This window comes from Panthera onca, chromosome A2 (genome assembly GCF_046562875.1).
Source record: "Panthera onca isolate mPanOnc1 chromosome A2, mPanOnc1 haplotype 2, whole genome shotgun sequence".
NCBI classification, from domain to species: domain Eukaryota; kingdom Metazoa; phylum Chordata; class Mammalia; order Carnivora; family Felidae; genus Panthera; species Panthera onca.
Genome location: NC_138340.1, coordinates 7,163,606 through 7,170,550, shown reverse-complemented (window position 1 = coordinate 7,170,550; position 6,945 = coordinate 7,163,606).

The window sequence follows — 6,945 nt, the reverse complement described above, 5'->3', positions numbered from 1 at the left end:
TTTCATACTTTGGTTATTGTTGATAGTGCTGCTATAAACATTGGGGTGCATGTGTCCCTTCAAAACAGCATATCTGTATCCCTTGGATGAATACCTATTAGTGCAGTGGCTGGGTCAAAGGGTAGTTCTATTTTTAATTTTTTGAGGAAACTCCATACTGTTATCCAGATTGGCTGCACCAGTTTGCATTCCCACCAGCAGCGCAAAAGAGATAGTCTTTCTCTGCATCTCACCAACAACTTTTGTTGCCTGAGTTGTTAATATTAGCCATTCTGACAGGTGTGAGGTGGTATCTCATTGTGATTTTGATTTCTATTTTCCTGATGACGAGTCATGTTGACCATTTTTTCATGTGTCAGTTGGCCATGGATGACAAGGCCAAGGATGTCTTTGGAGAAGTGTCTATTCATGTCTTTTGCCCATTTCTTCACTGGATTAGTTGTTTTTTGGGTGTTGAGTTTGAGAAGTTCTTAATAGATTTTGGATACTAACCCTTTATCTGATATGTCGTTTGCAAATATCTTCTCCCATTCCGTCGGTTGCCTTTAAGTTTTGCTGATGTTTCCTTCACTGTACAGAAGCTTTTTATTTTGATGAGGTCCCAATAGTTCATTTTTGCTTTTGTTTCCTTTGCATCTGGAGACGTGTTAAGAAGTTGCTGCAGCCAAGGTCAAAGAGGTTTTTGCCTGCTTTCTCTTTTGAGATTTTGATGGCTTCCTGTCTTATGTTTAGGTCTTTCATCCATTTTGAGTTTCTTTTTGTGTCTGGTGTAAGAAAGTGGTCCAGGTTCATTCTTCTGCATGTTGCTGTCCAGTTTTCCCAGCGCCACTTGCTGAAGGGACTGTCTTTATTCCATTGGATATTCTTTCCTGCTACATCAAAGATTAGTTGGCCATACGTTTGTAGGTCCATTTCTGGGTTTTCTATTCTGTTCCATTGAGTGTTTTTGTGCCAGTACCATACTTTCTTGATGATTACAGCTTTGTAATACAGCTTGAAGTCCGGGATTGTGATGCCTTCTGCTTTTTTTTTTTTTTTTTTCCAAGATTGCTGTGGCTATTCAGGGTCTTTGCTGGTTCCACACAAATTTTAGGATTGTTCTAGCTCTGTGAAGAATGCTGGTGTTATTTTGATAGGTATTGCATTAAATATGCATATTGCTTTGGGTGGTATTGACCTTTTAGCAATATTTGTTCTTCCTATCCAGGAGCATGGAATATTTTTCCATTTTTTGTGTCTTCTTCAATTTCTGTCATAACCTTTCTATGGTTTTCAGTGTATAGATTTTTCACCTCTTTGGTTAGATTTATTCCTATGTATTTTATGGTTTTTTTTTTTTTTAATTTTTTTTTTCAACGTTTTTTATTTATTTTTGGGACACAGAGAGACAGAGCATGAACGGGGGAGGGGCAGAGAGAGAGGGAGACACAGAATCGGAAACAGGCTCCAGGCTCCGAGCCATCAGCCCAGAGCCTGACGCGGGGCTCGAACTCACGGACCGCGAGATCGTGACCTGGCTGAAGTCGGACGCTTAACCGACTGCGCCACCCAGGCGCCCCTGTATTTTATGGTTTTTGATGCAATGGTAAATGGGATCGATTCCTTGCTTTCTCTTTCTGTTGCTTCATTATTGGTGTATAGGAATGCAACCGATTTCTGTACATTGATTTTATATACTGAGACTGTGCTGAATTCATGGATCAGTTCTAGCAGTTTTTGTTTTTGGTTTTTTTTGTGTGTGGAATCTTTTGGGTTTCTATATAAAGTATCATGTCATCTGTAAAGAGCGAAAGTTTGACCTCCTCCTGGCTGATTTGGATGCCTTTTATTTTTTTGTGTTGTCTGATTGCTGAGGCTAAGACTTCCAATACTATGTTGAATAACAGTGGCGAGAGTGGACATCCCTGTCTTGTTCCTGACCTTAGGGGGAAAACTCTCAGTTTTTCCCCATTGAGGATGATATTAGCAGTTGTTCTCTCATATATGGCTTTTATGATCTCGAGGTATGATCCTTCTATCCCTACTTTCTTGAGGGGTTTTATCAAGTAATAATGCTGTATTCGGTCAAATGCTTTCTCTGCATCTATTGAGAGGATCATATGGTTCTTGTCCTTTGTTTTATTGATATGATGAATCACGTTGTTTTGTGGATATTGAACCAGTCCTGCAACCCAGGTATAAATCCCACTTGGTTGTGGTAAATAATTTTTTTAATGTAGGATCTGGTTGGCTAATATCTTGTTGAGGAATTTTGAGTCTATGTTCATCAGGGAAATTGGTCTATAGTTCTTTTTTTTAGTGGGATCTTTGGTTTTGGAATCAAGGTAATGCTGGCTTCATAGAATGAGTTTGGAAGTTTTCCTTCCGTTTCTATTTCTTGGTACAGCTTCAAGAGAAGAAGGGTTAACTCTTGCTTGAATGTTTGGTAGAATTCCTCTGGAGAGCCATCTGGCCCTGGACTGTTGTTTTTTGGAAGATTTTTTATTACTAATTTGATTTCTTTACTGTTTATGGGTCAATTCAAATTTTCTATTTCTTGTTTCAGTTTTGGTAGTTTATAGGTTTCTAGGAATTTGCCCATTTCTTCCAGATTGCCCATTTTATTGGCATATAGTTGCTCATAATATTCTATTGTTTATTATTATCTGCAGTGTTGGTTGTGATCTCTCCTCTTTCATTCTTGATTTTATTTATTTGGGTCCTTTCCTTTTTCTTTTTGCTCAAACTTGCTAGGGGGTTATCAATTTTGTGAATTCTTTTAAAGAACCAGCTTCTGGTTTCGTTGATCTGTTGTACTGTTTTTTTGTTTGTTTGTTTTTTTGTTTTGGTTTCAAGGGCATTGATTTCTGCTCTAATCTTTATTATTTCCTGTCATCTGCTGGTTTGGGGTTTTATTTGCTGTTCTTTTTCCAGCTCTTTAGGGTGTAAGGTTAGGTTGTATATTGAGACCTTTCTTCTTTCTTTAGGAAGGCCTGGATTGCTATATACTTCTCTCTTATGACTGCCTTTGTTGCATCCCAGAGGTTTTGGGCTGTGGTGTTATCATTTTCATTGGCTTTCATGTACTTTTTAATTTCCTCTTTAATTTCTTGTTTAGCCCATTCATTCTTTACTAGGATGTTCTTTAGTCTACAAGTGTTTGTTTTTCCAAATTTTTTCTTGTGGTTGATTTTGAGTTTCATAGCTTTGTGGTCTGAAAATAGGCACAGTGTGATCTCGATCCTTTTGTACTTGCTGAGGGCTTGTTTGTCCCAGTATGCGATCTATTCTGGAGAACGTTCCATGTACACTGCAGAAGAATGTATATTCCCTTGCTTTAGGATGAAATGTTCTGAATATATCTGTTAAGTCCATCTGGTCCAGTGTGTCATTCAAAGCCATTGTTTCCTGTTGATTTTCTGTTTAGATATCTGTCCATTGCTGTAAGTGAGGTCTTGAAGTCCCTACTATTATGGTATTATCATCAATGAGTTTGTTTATGTTTGTGATTGACTTATATATTTGGGTGCTTCACATTTAGAGCATAAATATTTACAATTGTTAGGTCTTCTTAGTGGATAGTCCCCTTAATTATGATGTAATACCCTTCTTCATCTCTTGTTAAAGTCCTTATTTTAAAGTCTAGATTGTCTGATATAAGTATGGCTACTCCAGCTTTCTTTTGGTGACATTAGCATGATAGATGGTTCTTCATCCCCTTTCAATCTGAAGGTGTCTTTAGGTCTAAAATGGGTGTCTTGTAAACAGCATATAGATGGATCTTGTTTTCTTATCCATTCTGTTACCCTGTGTGTTTTGATTGGAGCATTTAGTCCATTGATGTTTAGAATCAGTACTAAAGATAATGAGTTTATTACCATTATGATTCTTGTAGAGTTGGAGTTTCTGGTGTTCTCTGGTCCTTTTTAGTCTTTTTTGCTTTTGGTCCTTTTTTTTCCCCCCCATCGTTTCTCCCCTCTTTCCATCTTCTCTCCCCCTTAAAATTTCTTGCAGTGCTGGTTTAGTGGTCACAAACCCCTTTAATTTTTGTTTGGGAAATTTTTAATCTCTTCTATTTTGAATGACTGCATTGCTGGATGAAGAATTCTTGGCTGCATATTTTTCCGATTCAGCACATTGAATATATCCTGCTTCTCCTTTCTGGCCTGCCAATTTTCTGTGGATAGGTCTGCTGCAAACCTAAACTGTCTTCCCTTGTAGGTTAAGGACTGTTTTTCCCTTGCTGCTTTCATGATTCTTTCCTTGCCTGAGTATTTTGTTTGACTATCATATACCTTGCTGATGGTCAGTTTTTGTTGAATCTAATGGGACTCTTCTGTGCTTTCTGGAATTTGATGTGTCTTTCCCCGGGTTAGGAAAGTTTTCTGCATGATTTTCTCACATAACCCTTCTACCCCTTTTACTGTCTCTTCATCTTCTGGGACCCCTGTGATTCTGATGTTATTCCTTTTTAATGAGTCACTGATTTCTGTCATTCTTTAATTGTGTTCTTTCGCCTTGTCTCTTTTTTTTTTTTTTTCTTCATTATTCTCCATAAGTTTGTTTTATGTATGGCTGATTCGCTGCTCTGACTCCTCTATCCTTGCCACCATGGCATCCATTGGAAAGTGCAGCTCAGTTATAGCATTTTTTATTTCATCCTGGCTAGCTTTTACTTCTTTTATCTCTGCAGAGAGGCATTCTAATCTATTTTCAGCCCCAGCTAGTATTCTTACTATTATGATTCTAAGTTCTGGTTTGGACATCTTGCTTGTATCTGTGTTGGTTAAGTCCCTGGGTCTTGTTTCTTCCTGCTCTTTCTTTTGGGGTAAATTCCTTTACTTTATCATTTAGAATGGTGAAAAGAAATTAATAAGATAAAAATTAAAAATTTAAAAACACACACACACACAAGTCAAATAAATGTTGCTAGATCCTAGATGTGTTTTGGTCTGGTTGTTGAAAGGAGCTTGATAGATTAGAGAAAAAGGGGGTGGGGGAGGGAAAACCTGAAAATTTGAAAAAAATGAATTCAATAAAATAGGATAAAATGAAATGATGGAAGTAAAATAGATTTTGAAAAATTTACAAAAATGTAAAAAATATAGTAGAAAAAAGTTAAAGAGAAATATTTTTAATAAAAATTGAAAATAAAAAAAAATTTGTTTCTGTATTAAAGAAAAAGAAATGAAAAAGAAAGAAAATTGAATAGATGGACCAGCAAACATAGAAATACAATTTAAATTACATCATTTTCCCCTAACATCAAACTATGAAGCAATTTACAGTATGTAAACTAAGCGGGCAGAGAGACTTGTGTTTCTGAAAAGCGAGGTTGGCCCGGTTGGGCGGGGTTTAGTGTAAAGGCTCTGTTCTCCACTAGGTGGCGCTGCTTAATTTACTAGGGTGGATTGTTGTGGCGCCTGTAGGTGTGTATGCACGTGCGCGAGCGGGGTGAAAATGGCGTCATCCAGCTAGTCAGACTAGTATCGGAACTCTCCTCCCTGACCAGCAATCGTGTACCTGTCCTTTGTCTCTGGCTTCCGTCCACTCCCTGCTTTTACACTGTCCGTGAGCAAGCCATCAGGATGCCAGGTGGCCTCCCTACTGAGTTTTATCCCAGACGCGGCTGTGTTTCCTGACTCCTCACTTATGAAGGAATGCGGCTCCCCCTCCCCCCCACTCAGACCTTAAGGGGGAGGGTCTCACTGAACAATGGCGGGTGCTAGCAGCACCCAGGAACATTCGAGGGACTGTGCTGCCGCCGATGCTCAGAGACTGGCTGGGTGCCCTCCCGCCCCAGAAAAAGTTCCCGTTTCAGGGATTATGGGAAATCGCAGCACGCGTCTGGCACCGGGCTTCCCCCTTAACGACCTTGTTCCAGCACCAGCAAATGTTGTTCTCCGGTCTGCCGGCACCTTTGCCTGTGTGGGGGCCGCACAGCCTCTACCGGCTGTCCTCCCAGCAGGGGAACCGCCTCTCCCCGTGTGGCCCGAAGCCCCCCCGGACTCCACTCTGCTCCTGGGGATTCGCCCTTCCCACCAGAGCACCCCCAGGTATGGAACTGGACAGTTTCAGACTGTGCGCTCCCTGTTTGTAGAGTTTTAGTGGAATTTAAACCCTCTCCTTTTTCCTTTCTCCCTTTTTAGTTCAGTCCCTTGGGTTGTTTTCACTTTTCCACTTTCTCTCCAGCTGCTTTGGGGGGAGGGGTGCTTTTCCCGTACTCTCCCCACATCTGTGTCCTCTCTGCACAAGCAAAAACAGCTCCCTGCTTTCTGTGGCTTCTCTCTCCCCCAGTTCACGTCTCCGTGCCACATACCTGCTGAGTTCTGTGGTTCAGATTGTATGGATTGTTGTGTTAATCCTCAGATCAGTTTTCTAGGTGTGCAGGATGGTTCAGTGTTGATCTGGCTGCATTTCATGGATGTGAGATGCAAAAAAAGCTTCCATGCTGTTCCGCCATCTTGGCTCCTCCTCCGACTATAAGAGCATCTGACTCTTGGTCTCAGGGTCATGAGTTCGAGCCCCACGTTCGGTGTAGAGATTACTTAAACAAAAATGTTAAAAAAATAATAGAGAATGTCTTTCAAAACATAATAATGAAGGCGATTTCATTTTATCCCCAATTTGTCAAGTATTTTTTTTATTGTTGTGAGTGAATATTGATATTTATCCAGTGCCTTTTCTGCACGTATCATGGTCTTAACAACAACAAAAATCCTTCAGTTTGTTAATATGGTGAATTAACTACATTCCTTGATTTTCAGATGGTAAAATAACATGTGTATCTGGAATAAGCCACACTTGGACGTGGTATATATTAGCCAATTAGCCTTTTCACTTTGCTAGAATCAGTTATGTCTGGTAATTAGAGGCTTATCTTGTAGTTTCTTTTAATATACTTGTCTGTGTTTTATGTCAGATTTATATTGCCTCTTAAAAGGAGCTAGAAACTGTTCTGAAACA